Below are 14,677 nucleotides of genomic sequence, written 5' to 3'. Positions count from 1 at the left end.
TATCAATAACAGATCATCCTACTGCCTACAACAATGAGCAAAACACATAACTAAAATTACAATATAAGATCAAAATGTATCAAGAGTGCACACACGAAAATGTTGCCTGCTTTACTGATAGACTGTAATACAAGTTGCTTTTTTAGAAAAAAAAGTCAATACGTGAACTTTAGAACTTTTTTTATGCTAATTATTATTTCAACTGAATTGTAAATTATATCTCAGTATTTTCATTACCATGTTTGGAGGATAATATTTTCTTTTTATTGTAAATTAGGACAATTATGGCATGTTGAGAGTGGTGTTAAATATAAAGTAGGGAGATAAGGAATGTTTTAATTTCAATAGTTCATTTCTGGATGGTGTTAGCTTTCATTTTTAGCTCACCTGGTCCGTCATCGTCGTCAGTCGTTGTCGTCCCTCGTCGTTAACTTTTACAAAAATCTTCTCCTCTGAAACTACTTGGCCAAATTAAACCAAACTTGGCCACAATCATCATTGGGGTATCTAGTTTAAAAAATGTGTCCGGTGACCCGGCCACCAACCAAGATGGCCGCCATGGCTAAAAATAGAACATAGGGGTAAATGTAGATTTTGGCTTATATCTCTGAAACCAAAACATTTAGAGCAAATCTGACATGGGGTAAAATTGTTTATCAGGTCAAGATCTATCTGCCCTGAAATTTTCAGATGAATCTGACAACCCATTGTTGGGTTGCTGCCCCTGAATTGGTAATTTTAAGGAAATTTTGCCGTTTTTGGTTATTATCTTGAATATTATTATAGATAAAGATAAACTGTAAACAGCAATAATGTTCAGCAAAGTAAGATATACAATTAAGTCAACTTGACCAAAGTGGTAAGTTGACCCCTTAAGGAGTTATTGCCCTTTATAGTCAATTTTTAACCATTTTTCGTAAATTTTTGTAATCTTTTACAAAAATCTTCTTCTCTGAAACTACTAAGACAAATTTAACCAAACTTGTCCACAATCATCATTAGGGTATTTAGTTTAAAAAATGTGTCAGATGACCCCGCCCGCGAACCTAGATGGCCGACATGGCTAAAAAATAGTACATAGGGTAAAATGCAGTTTTTGGCTCATATCTCTGAAACCAAAGCATGATAGGATAAAATTGTTCATTAGGTCAAGATCTATCTGCCCTGAAATTTTCAGACCAATCAGGCAACATGTTGTTGGGTTGCTGCCCCTGAATTGGTAATTTTAAGAAAATTTTGCAGTTATTATCTTGAATATTATTATAGATAGAGATAAACTGTAAACAGCAATAATGTAAAACAAAGTAAGATCTACAAATAAGCCAAACATGACCAAAATTGTCAACTGACCCCTAAAGGAGTTATTGCCCTTTATAGTCAATTTTTTACAATTTTCATAAATTTTGTAAATTTTTGTAAATTTTTACAAAATATTTTCCACTGTAACTACTGGGCCAAGTTCATTATAGATAGAGATAATTGTAAGCAGCAAGAATGTTCAGTACTGTAAAGTAAGATCTACAAACACATCACCATCACCAAAACACAATTTTGTCATGAATCCATCTGTGTCCTTTGTTTAATATGCACATATACCAAGGTGAGCGACACAGGCTCTTTAGAGCCTCTAGTTACCAGTGTGAAAGGTCAAACTACTACCAATGGATTACACTTCTAGAGTGTCTAAGGTGTTTATTGGTAGAGGTAATATTTCAACTAGAATCCCTCAGTAATTTTATATATTTTTCTTTTTAAAATACATATGTCAGAGCAAGTACGATATTTTGTTTCATAAAATGTGAAAGTTTTATTCCTACCAAATAAGACAAAATCTACTTGCTTACCATTTAATTTTTGCCGTAAAATCCCGTTCCACCTTAGAAATGGGTTTGGATCCAGCTAATACATTCAATTTGCTGCTTATATATGTATAAAAAGTAAAATCACAAAAATACTGAACTATGAGGAAAATTCAATCGGAAAGTCCCTACCGGTAATCACATGGCAAAATCAAATGACAAAACACATCAAACGATTGGACAACAACTGTCATATTCCTGACTTGGTACAGGCATTTTCAAATGTAGAAAATGGTGGATAGAACCTGGTTTTATAGCGCTAAACCTCTCACTTGTACGACAGTCTCATACTTAATATACCTGTCCAAATCCGGAGCCTGTTTTTTTGTTTGCTTATTATCGTGTCTGTTTTTTCGTTTTTTTTTTTGTATAAAAATATTGCCATTGATTTATATCTTGTACAACACTGGTCAATTTGATGTCATTTAGCTCGCTTTGCTAAGACTCAACATTCAACGCCATGTTTATTGAAAAGTTCTCTCATTGGCAAGCATAGTTTACCATATATTATATAATCATATCAGTCGCAGGATAATTCGATTATTAACACCGTCTGGTTCAACTTGTCAATTTTCTGATTTGTCAAAATTCAAGGGTTGAACTTAGTAGATATATTATTCATTATAGAATACCATTTAACATTCAACATTGAATGCAATGCGCATTTTATTTAAAATGGATGAAAACGTCAACACAGAATATATTCATATTAATGACCCCATTAATATGATCAACTTACAAAAAATAAAATAGCATTGTACGGTGATAATTTTTTGAGTGACTGAATTCAGTCACCTGATTGCATCTTCATATAACATAATTCAATAAGTACAATAGAAAGTAACATTACCATTTTATTCGTAAAATATCTATCAAATACATTTGTACTTGTTGCTTCTTAACTAATACCTATTCCTGTTAATTCAGATGAAACAGAATTCGGATTATAGATTAATACAAGCAACATATAACAGGATAACAGCTAAATGAAATTAACTCTTTATCCTGTTCATTATTTTCACAAAATGGTGACTGAATTCAGTCACACAGCATTTGATAGAAGCTACAAGAAATTGTACTAAATTAGAGTGTTTTCTAAGACTTAAATTACACCAAGTGTGATTTTACATAGTATACACATCTATAATACAGATGACTGAATTCAGTCAATACAAATTCAGGAAATATTTGTTGAAAAGACCAGTTCTGCAGCAGTAAAAAAAATATTATGACTGAATTCAATCACAAAATTAGGTTTACACATTTATATTCAATAGAGCATCAACTCATAGCAATGTGTATTGCTATTTAGTTCAGTCAGAAGGGGAATAATTAAGGGATGTCACTCTAGTAACCATTTATAAAAAGACACTGGAAATTATTTCCATGGCGATTATCCCTCCCCAATCACTGTCTATTGATTTCGAAAATGCATAGTTAGTTTACAGGTTTATGTTTGTGATTTGGTCAGTTTAAGGCTGAACATTAACGGTTATTACATTAGATGTGCAGTTGTACTAGATTTTGCACATCTCATCTCCAAAATGATCATTTTCCCTCCCCCAGTCATGATTCATTGACTTTGAAACTTTTACATAGGGTCAATTTCTATACTTTAATATATCAGAATACTGATGAAAAATGGGTAAGTAGTCATTTAAGTATTGTAATTTAAATTTCAACATTTGCATAATATATATCTATCAAAATTGCACACAGGTGATTCATATCTCTTTATATATTGATTGGTTACTAATACTTGCCATCAAAATTAAGTGAATTTTTGAAAGCTGTTGTTTTAAAATAATACTGTACTAAATAAATGCTTATTCTTATGTTGTGCTGTTACACCACTGTCCCAGGCTGGGAGAGGGTTGAGCGATCACAAACATGTTTCACCCTGCCACCTCCGTTATGTGACTGTCCCAAGTCAGGAGCCTGTTGTTCAGTGGTTGTTGTTGGTTCATGTCTGTCATATTGTTTTTCGTAAATTGTAATAAATTAGGCCGTTATTCTTCTCAATTGAATTGGTGTTTATTATCGGGGTCTTTTATAGATGACTATACAGTATGGCTTTTTCTCATGTCCTTGAAATGTCGTATGCCTACGGTTACATCATTTGAACTTTCGTGGAAAGCTGTCTCAATGGTAATCAAATCAAATAGTTCCAAACTTTCCCTTAACATATTAATTTTTAATTAAAAGGGTTTTTCATTGTTTAAGAAAAAAAAATCAAGCACAATTAACTGTTAAGTTTCATTGGTAAGAACACAATTTGCAATTTCACCAAAAAACAAAAAACACAAAATACAATGAAAGCCAGAATATATCATATGAAATGTGACAATGTTTTAAATGTAGTGTGTAACAACTAGAAGCATCAAGAAGTCTGACTTAGAAAGGTTAAAAAAATTTGATAAAAACATTGCGAAAAAATGAAAATATTTTAATGTCTGGATAATATTATTTATTCAATGTAAATCCAGTAGAAACAATTGTTGTCACTTCATAAATTTAAAAAAGCTTGATTTTTTTTTCAAGCGAAAAGCGGTTAAAAACTGGATCACACTTGAGACCTGCATGTTCATCTTTTAATAATGTTTTGTAGATCATCACAGTATTTAAAGTTTTTAAAAAAAACTGTTTCACAAAAATAGAGGTTGTCTAAATACAACATTGTGATAATATGTATCATTTTGAAATTTCTTCTTTCAACTATCCCATATTAATTTCAATTGTGCTGGCATTTTTTAAAGATTAACATTATCCCACTTAAAAGAGACAAGAATGTGTTCAGTTGTTATTTGTTCAAGATTTTGGAATCAATGTACCAGTCTGCTACTCCTGCCCAAAATATCCATTAAACCAATCGAATGTGTTGCTGTCACTTTTGTTACTTCTATCCATGGTAAATTCTCCAGACTGTCTGGTCTGATCAATATCCATTGTTCTGCTTGAAGATACTGTGTGTACTCATAGAAAGTAAAATCTAAAAAAGAAAACAAATTATTCTAATGATCTATTTCCGGGAAAAAAAGATGATTTAGATAGTGAGGATAATACCATTCTTTGTAAATGCATTTCTATTCAGAGTAACGGTACATGTTGCTTCATTTTTTTTAGTTACGTTACTTGTAAAAACACCTTATTTCATAAAAGCATATTTTTTTTTAATTTTAAAATTTAATAGTTTAATTACATCAAATACCAGAAACAGTTAATGATTTTAATTATTGCTATATGTTCAACAGTTAGCCGGATTTGTTGAATAGCATCAGACAAAGGACATGGTACAAGATAAGGGACTTATATTTTGGCAGAATATATTACTTAAATTCTTAATTTTCCTTTTAAATTGAGAAAATGCCAAATTAAAAACTACTATTTTTCGGTCAGTGTCATCACAATCCATCAAAGTTATACACTCTTATGAAGAAAAACCTTAATTTTGAATAAACAATTTTTGACTAATTTCAACAGGGTGTTTACAAAGGTATTGGCAGCATGAATGGACAACCATATGTTTTGTAATAGTGTGAATTTGAACCATATATATAATTTGATACATTTTTATTACTCTTAGTATGTGACCAATATTATTCAGATAAAAAGGCCTATAAATGCATAAATACAAGCAATCTGGCTACAATGCATGTATTAAATATTCATTTTTTTAAACTAAAATTTTTCGAGAAAAAAAATATGTAGTCTTTTCAAATTTGCCTTTTTAAGATATGAATATAAGTCTTGGATTGAATATTGAAAAATTTGACATAAGGACCAAATATAGGACTTCTTGATCCTATTTCTTTCAAGAGGTCACATGTGCTATTTCAAAAGACGTTTATTTTTTAAAGAATATTGACCTAATTCATGTAATATTCATACTTGATATCTTAAACATATTGCTGGTATAAACCTTTGATATAAGTTTCATAAAATTATGCCAAGAATGAGAGCGCAAACAATGCAATTTTCCATATGATTAATATTTCCAAGGGCAATTGATTGGCACTGATTTTCGAACTCGTCCAAAACATTGCTAATATTTACCTATAGTATAATTTTTTCAAAACTCTGGCAAGAACTGTTCACATTCGAGCATTCATTTGGCAATTTTCACCATAATTAATATTTCTAAGGGGCATAACTAGCTCTTTAAAAATAAATGAAAGGCACGGCTTTTTAAATTCGTTCACGAAATTGCTAATTTAAAACTATGACATAAGTCTCATAAAAATCTGGCAAGAATTGTACACGTGACAGCGCTTAGTAGATGGGACGGAAGGACGGACGCCAATATTTCTATGTCCCCCGCAACGCGTTGCACCGGGGAAAAATATAGTCAATGTAAGTGGTATATTAATTGTTGGATCACAATAAATTTCTAACTGTACTACTTGAAATGATTTACCACAAACTGGTATATCGATAAGGATCGCTTTACCAGAAGCTCTGGAAAGGTATTTTTAAATCTAATTTAAATGCTGGAAACCCTTTATATTTGATGATAAAGTTTAGAAACACTCAATTTTTAAGAAGTCTAGGTCCGATGTTAGAAAAGGTAACAGAAGAAACTAAACAAAAGGACAATGATACAGCAATTAACAAAGGACTACTAGCAGTTACTGACATGCCTGTTCCAGACCTCAATTATATGAAAATCAAGATTAGGAATTTAGTATCATACCATCATAAAATATACAAGAAGAACATAACATGCATTTATTTACTTTTTGTGTGTCTATGATTGTTAAAAAAATAAGGAGATGTGGTATGATTGCAAATATGACAACTATCTACCAAAGTTCAAATGAAGTGGATGTAGGCAATTGTAGGTAACTGTACGGCCTTCAACAATGAGAAAAACCCATACTGTATGGCTATATAGTACCGTAATAGTCGGCTATTAAAGGACCGACATGAAAATATAAAGCTATTCAATTGACATAACTAACGGCCTAATTTATAACAAAACAATTTACGAAAAACAAATATGACAGCTGTGAACCAACGACAACTACTGAACTACACGCTTGATTTTTTTTCAAAATAGTTATATAATAAAATGCTCCGCTGGGGCGCAGCTTGATACGACCGCAGAGGTCGAACCCTGAACAGTTGGGGCAAGTATGGACACAAAATTCAAGCTTGATACAGCACTGAATTTGGATTGTAATTAAATATTTGACACAGCATAGGTTTCTGACACAGAATGAAGGTGGTCTAAGAACTTAATTTTTTTTAATTTACCTATTCAAACCATATCATTATTATTTGCTTTTATATATAAATCAGAAATAACCAATTTAGAATGGAAAATTTTAAAGAAAAAAGGAAAAAAAAATTCCCCCCCCCCAAATCTTTTGAACCCCCTTATGATTCATCACCCCCAAACTCAATCCCAGCCTTCCCTTTGTGGTATGGTACCTTGCAGTACAATTTCAGAGAGATCCATACACTTGAACACAAGTTATTGTCTAGAAACTAGAAAAATGCTTGTTTTTTGGCCCCTTTTTGGCCCCAAATTCCTAAACGTTTAGCGCAATTACCCCCAAACTCAAACCCAGCTTTCCCTTTGTGATATGGAACCTTGTAGTACAATTTCATTAAGATCAATACACTTACACACAAGTTATTATCCTGAAACTAGAAAAATGCTTGTTTTTTTGCCCCTTTATGGCCCCTAATTCCTAAAATTTTGAGGCAATTACCCCCAAAATCAATCCCAGCCTTCCCTTTGTAGTATGGTACCTTGCAGTACAATTTCAGAGAGATCCATACACTTGAACACAAGTTATTATCTGGAAACTAGAAAAATGCTTATTTTTGGCCCCTTTTTGGCCCCTTATTCCTAAACGTTTAGGGTAATTACCCCCAAACTCAGTTCCAGCTTTTCCTTTGTGATATGGAACCTTGAAGTACAATTTCATAAAGATCAATACACTTACACACAAGTTATTGTCATGAAACTAGAAAAATGCTTGTTTTTTGCCCCTTTTTTGGCCCCTAATTCCTAAAATTTTGAGGCAATTACCCCCAAAATCAATCCCAGTTTTTCCTTTGATATGGAACCTTGAAGTACAATTTCATAAAGATCAATACACTTACACACAAGTTATTGTCATGAAACTAGAAAAATGCTTGTTTTTTGCCACTTTTTGGCCCCTAATTTCTAAAATTTGGAGGCAATTACCCCCAAAATCAATCCCAGCATTCCCTTTGTGATATGGAACCTTGTGGTACAATGTCAGAGAGATCCATACACTAACACACAAGTTATGTCTGGAAGTTACAAAAATGCTTATTTTTGGCCCCTTTTTGGCCCCTAATTCCTTAACTGTTGGTACCATAACCCCCAAAATCAATCCCCACCTTCCTTTTGTGGTATTGAACCTTATGGTAAAATTTAATAGAGATCCATTCACTTAAACTAAAGTTAGAGTGCGAAAACCAATGTGTCTTCGGATGACGACGATGACGACGACGTCGACGACGACGCCAACGTCATACCAATATACGACCACAAAATTTTTTTGCGGTCGTATAAAAACTAGAAATCTATTAAAAAGAATATGAAAGTTCTTCACACACACATAAAGTTTCTAACATCAACCTCAGTTGGTCTCTGTTGGATACTTGTCTTACATATCTATATTCAAACTGTATCTTCAGGGATTTTTTTTAATAGTATTACTAAGTTTAAACAGTCAGGGGAATTTTTGAAATAATCACTTATAAATAGCAAAAATTATCAACTTAATTGGGGTCTGAAGCCTTGATAAAAAAATAATTTTGTATTTTGTATTTTGTAGTTTTACTAAAATTTTAAACATACAGGTTTATATTATATCTTATTGTGAGTAAAATTGAAAAAAAAGAAACCTCTGTAAAATGATTCTTTAAAATAATATAGAATTATGATATATTTATACAAGTGATTTTCATGTCATTATCCCAGATTCAGTACAAGGTCATCACCTGACATGACCGGTCATTCTTTAAACACAGATGTTGGTTCTGATAATTTTAGCAAACGTGATTAGTCCCTGGATCGTTAGTATAGATCTAAAGTTACATAACATTCAAATGTTACTGAACCAGTGATTTAAGATATCACTCATTTAAGTAATTCCCCTGACTGTTAACGGTGATAAATTGATATTATAAAAAGGAAATTTGACAAATTTATAACCTCACCTTTTTCTTTTATTTTCTTTATTTGAGGAGCACTGTTGATAATTCGAATACACTGCACCCAGGCCACTATTAGAAATTTGAGTTTTTCTTTTCTTTGGTGATTCATCTGTTTTAATACAAATTATACACAGTTTTAAACAGTGCTTAAAAATTAGTTAGAACAGTGCATACAAAAAAATAAGGGTATATAGGTCATTATCAGAGTGAATGAGAGTACCTTATGGTGCATTTTCAATAAGTTTTCCAAAAACGAGTTGACCCTGGGAGATAACGTACAACCACGTATAAAAATATGAAGAGCAAAATATCTTAAAATTAAAAAGTGTCAAGTCTAAATTTACTTTTAAGTTGTTTTGAAGTACATGTATACATAACCAATAAGGATAGGCAGTGGAAATAAAGAAACTTTTCAGTATTAATTTACCCACAATAATGCTTATTATATCTGTACACGTATCATATTGACCACTTCTGATAAGCACTAGAGGGATATAAGTTTGCACAAAACTGGCACACAAGTGGCAGTAAGCTTTAACAATTAAACTAAATAAAAGTTATGGCTACTGGATCAAGGCAAATAAATAACCTAACAAATAATTTCTTCATATAAATGTTGCCCAATTTCCTTTATAACATCCAGTAGCCATAACTTTTATTTAGTTTAAATTAGATAATGGTTTACTTTTACAAATTGTGATTTGGATGGAGAGTTGTCTCATTGGCAATCATACCAAATCTTCTTTTATCTATTGACTGAGGTCTTAAAACTTTGCTAATAGCATTCTCCGCAGACATATGCACTTATATAAAACATTCCAAACTGTTTTAATAACGTTCAGAAAGTAATAAAATTTGGCACTTATGCTACTAAGATATCATGCTAAGTAAATGTAAAGTTTCATAAGAAATACCAACATTTTGGTGTCTAATAGGCTTCAGACCACAATTAATTCCCCTTGTTCGTGGAATATAGTTCCCAAGTATTAAATTGGGTGTTTCTTGCGAACTATTCTGACTACTGTTTTGTTTGAGATGTTTACTATTCAAGTGGTCCTATCCGTTTCATATTACTATCCCTAAGAACTAAGTTAGTCATTATTCATGTTGATGGTCAATATAACCAAGGATATATAACTAAAATACTAATATACATCCTTGATAAAATGAATCATGCCAAAGGAATAAAGTTAAAATAAATTTCCCCATCAAAAAGTGAGTATCGAGTTATTACACACTTTTTTTTACTCGATACTCACTTTTTTAACTCGAAACTTGGTCTCTACTAAAAGTAAATCTCGTCAATAGAACTATGAAAATTTCAATCGAATAATATTTGCCAGTATTGACAACTTGATGAGTATTATGATATGTGTGTAACTTAGAATTCTGCAACATCCCAAAATCCGAAGTGATCACATAGATCCAGCAAGGCAGAATAAAGAAATGTTAAATAAAAATGGGAATGTTTGGCTACTTAAGACAAAACAATCCCGAATTAACTGTATACCTCCATTTCTTATTCATTAACATATACCATAACATAAAAATATGACAAACATTTTTGTATTCTGAATGAACTTGGGCAAACCTCGGTTTTTCATATTCATATTCAGAAATCATATTTTAAATAACAATGAATTTTTTTCTCTTCTTATTTTCTATGGATTAAAAAGTATATATCTTACCAGAACTCTCCGGCATAAGTAAGCTTCGGACTCTTCTCCTTGAAAACGAAATTCCATTCAGCTTATTTTCATTTCTAGGGGACTCCATCTTTCTCTTTCTTTGACCAAAGTACGCAACAGAATGACCTCGTTTACTGGTTGTGATAACAAAACACGCGCCTATATGGATATGACATAATCCCCCACTGGCCACAGCATAATCCTCGATTATTAGTGTATCGCGGAAGTTCTACAACTTTAAAGACGTAAGAATAACCATAGAGGTATTCAATATAATACTTCCATGTTATTACTGTGTCTTGGGTCAATCAGAAGGATATAACACACACTGTTTCATTAAGATTAGCATCCCCATGATAGTACTTATAATCAGATGATAAGAAACATGTTTATTGCCCACTGGAAATAACCCTCTTGGTTCTATCATTATTGTCATAGGGTGGTCATTATTCTCGAAATATCATATTTGTTGAAAGTATATTATATCTAAATCAAATGTTACCGTAAATTCATATTATCAAATAACTTCTTTTCACTGTTAAACTGCAAAGTTTTTTATGCAGCGTAATATTCTCAACTTTTTTTTGGAGAGATTTAATTTCATCTTCAGACTGAAATGCATGCAGTTTTAAAACTTTACTCGGCAGAAAGTCTATTGAAAATAAATCAAGTCGGACTTGCTTGTTATCGTGGGTGTTCGGTTGAAATTAATAATCGAACACAGTAAGAACTGAAATCGTGACAAAACCGCATAAAACGAATATTCTGTTGAAATAAATCTTCCAGCGAAAATATATTGTCTCAGATACAACTTTAATTAATTTCAAGTTTTTGACATGTATGTAGAATTGTTGAATTTGTATTATAAATAAAGGGAGGGTGTGTGGTTTGTAATATGTCGTTGAGACGACAACCAGACAACAGAAAAAGCATAAGACAGTTAATTATATTTTTATTTACTCAAATGTACATTCAAATTCGAGTGGGTTTAAGCTGCCACCCATTTCAAATTAAAAAAAAACAGCGGAAAATGGTCAATTCCTATGCCAACAGATTATAGCCGTAGCATAAGATAAGTCTGTGATTCTTGATTAAACATAAAAGTTATTAAATATACTTTTCATAGGATTATTTAACGTGAATTTTTTTAATGATTAAACCGGTTGCAATTTAACAGAAAAGTATTTAAAGATGCAGGGCATCCGATACAGTTTCATGTCATTGTCATTTTCATAATTTTGATTGGCCTGGGCGAGTTATAAAAGAATAAAACATAGGTCACCGTGCTTGTTTTCGAGAAAACTGAGGCTGAAAAGTGGGGATTGTTGCACTTTTGTAAAAAAGTAAAGCAAAGTTATAAAATTTTTGGAGTAGATATATTCTTCGTCATAAATTGATTGGATTCAATCTGATGCTGTGATTTAGTTCAAATAAGGGGAAAATAAATCCCCACGAGAATGACTAGTTAACATTTCAAGCCATGCTTAAAATTACGGATAAGTTGCTCAAAGTGGGATATTTTTTTATTTTTACTTTTATGTGGAAATCGAGAGGTTCTTATATTGTTATTTTTCTCATAGTGCTATTATACATTAACTGCCTTTTGCGTAATTTAAGCCACATTACTTCATAAAATCAAATTGTAAATTATAGAAAATATCGTTCTTATTACGGAAAATAATACGCATGACGTCCCGCAGAAAGTGACGTTTTGATGAAGTCGCGCCAAGCATTTGGAATCCTTAGGTTTTATTCATGCAGTGCTATTAAAAAAAATGACCCACTAACCCCTACCTTTCCTTCCACAATTTTAATTACATATAATTTAGATTGTCATATTTGAAAATCTTTTAAACTCCTTTCTATATTTCATTGTTTTTGAAAGAAAAAAGGTACCGGTTAAATTTAAGAAAAATCTACAGAAAATTATTTCCCGCCAAATTTTCAATGGTTTATCATATCTCAAAACAAGCACACGGACCCTTCATTATTTCCTCTTTTTTAATTTCTTTATTTTTATACTATCAATATATAACAGTCTTCGAAAAAGCCTGTTACTTTAAAAATAAATAGTGAATATCCTTAACGTCAAACTACTCAAATCTGTAAAATAATAAACAGGTAGTAAAACAATTTATAATCCACTTTTTATACGCCCGTTTACGAGACGTATTATGGTGTACCGTTGACCGTCTGTCCGTCTGTCCGTCCGTCCGTCGTTAACATGTCGGACATTAATTCAAAAACACTTTAACCAATATACACGAAACTTTGGTGAATTGTTTATATCTATTGACGTGAGCTCCCTTTCGTTTTCTATAAATTTCACATTTATCATTTCCGAGTTTTGGGGTTTTATTCATTAAAAAAGGGGGAATTTTCCAGTTTTCGGACAATAACTCAAAAACAATTTCACTAATTTGCATGAAAATTTTGTGAATTGTTCATATCTATTGACGTGAGCTCCCGTTTGTTTTTTATAAATTTCGAATTTACCGTTTCCGAGTTTTGGGGTTTTATTCATTAAAAAGGGGGGATTTTCCATTTTCGGACAATTACTCAAAAAAAAATTCACCAATTTGCAAGAAACTTTTGTGAATTTTTCATATCTATTGACGTGAGCTCCCTTACGTTTTTTATAAATTTTGGATTTACCGTTTCCGAGTTTTGGGGTTTTATTCATTAAAAAAGGGGGGATTTTCCAGTTTTCAGACAATAACTCAAAAGTAATTTCACCAATTTGCAAGAAACTTTGGTGAATTGTTTATTTCTATCGACATTAGCTCCCTTTTGATTTTTATAAATTTCAGACTATACGTTTCCAATTTATTAGGTTTTATTCATTACAAAAAGGGGGATTTTCCAGTTTTCGGACAATAACTCAAAAACAATTTCAGCATTTTTTATGAATCTTTGATAAATTGTTTATATCTATTTTTGTAAGCTTCCTTTTGATTTTTATAAATTTTCTATTTTATGTTTCCGAGTTATAAGATTTTATTTGTTTATAGTCTGACAACAGATTTACTACGTATTACGCTACAGCAATGTGTATTGCACAACAGCAAGAAATCTTTCATATAACCAATTTCAAGTTCTCTGACTACATTTATTCAGAAACCTATAATATATCAAATATTTAATTACAATCCAAATTCAGACCTGTATCAAGCTTGAATATTGTGTCCATTTTTGCCCCAACTGTTCAGGGTTGGACCTCTGCGGGCGTATCCAGCTGCGCTCAGCGAAGCAGTTTATTTCAATATATTATCACGAGCAAGATTAAAGTCGTATTGAATCGGGCGCACTGCATTTGCACCAATTTTTACAAAATTCAAACTTTCTTTCGCGCCACTAGTTTATATTTCATTTGCGCCAAAAAATAAAAACCACATTTGCACCATTTTACAGGTAACATATATGAAAAAATTTAGATATTTCATTGCTTCATCGTGAATAAGATTTTTGTTGTAAGAGTATTTTCCTAGGTAACTAATTAATTTCATACTCATATACAACTGTAGGTCACGTACGTAGGTTTGAAACTACATAGTGCTCACATGTATATCCACTTCATTTGAACTTTGCGGGTGGATATATAGTTGTCTCATTTGCAATCATAGTTACCACATCCTCTTATTTTTATATAAATGAGATAAGTCCGTAATTTATAATGACCACACATATAAGTCATCCAGTGTACATGAGTACATCCATAGCCATTGCTTACAAGCCTTAATTCAGAACAACGGAAGTTTTAGTTTTACTCTAGTGTATAGACTATAGTGCTTTCTTTTAGGTTTTATGATCTCTATCACTGAGTTTTTAAGTTAGAGTGAAAAGTCTCTTATTATAAAGAAAGTATCTGTGTATAGTGCTTTGACTGATGTTACGATGACTGATTTAGGAGGAATATGTTTTATTATGCAATCA

At 31.7% G+C, this 14,677-nt stretch overlaps 1 long non-coding RNA gene across 1 annotated transcript; it reads right to left on the bottom strand.

Moving 5' to 3' along the window:
• Positions 1-2,512: 2,512 nt before the first annotated feature.
• LOC127728362 (uncharacterized) lies at positions 2,513-10,773 on the bottom strand. The gene is made up of 3 exons (XR_007994097.1): positions 10,745-10,773; positions 9,060-9,165; positions 2,513-4,848 (listed from the first exon to the last, which is right to left on the bottom strand). It is a non-coding gene; the product is annotated as an uncharacterized LOC127728362 (long non-coding RNA).
• Between the last annotated feature and the right edge of the window lie 3,904 nt (positions 10,774-14,677).

This window comes from Mytilus californianus, unplaced genomic scaffold (assembly GCF_021869535.1).
Source record: "Mytilus californianus isolate M0D057914Y unplaced genomic scaffold, xbMytCali1.0.p SCAF_2, whole genome shotgun sequence".
Classification (NCBI taxonomy): domain Eukaryota; kingdom Metazoa; phylum Mollusca; class Bivalvia; order Mytilida; family Mytilidae; genus Mytilus; species Mytilus californianus.
The sequence above is the reverse complement of the archived record's forward strand: the minus strand, read 5'-3'. Positions and strand labels throughout refer to the sequence as shown.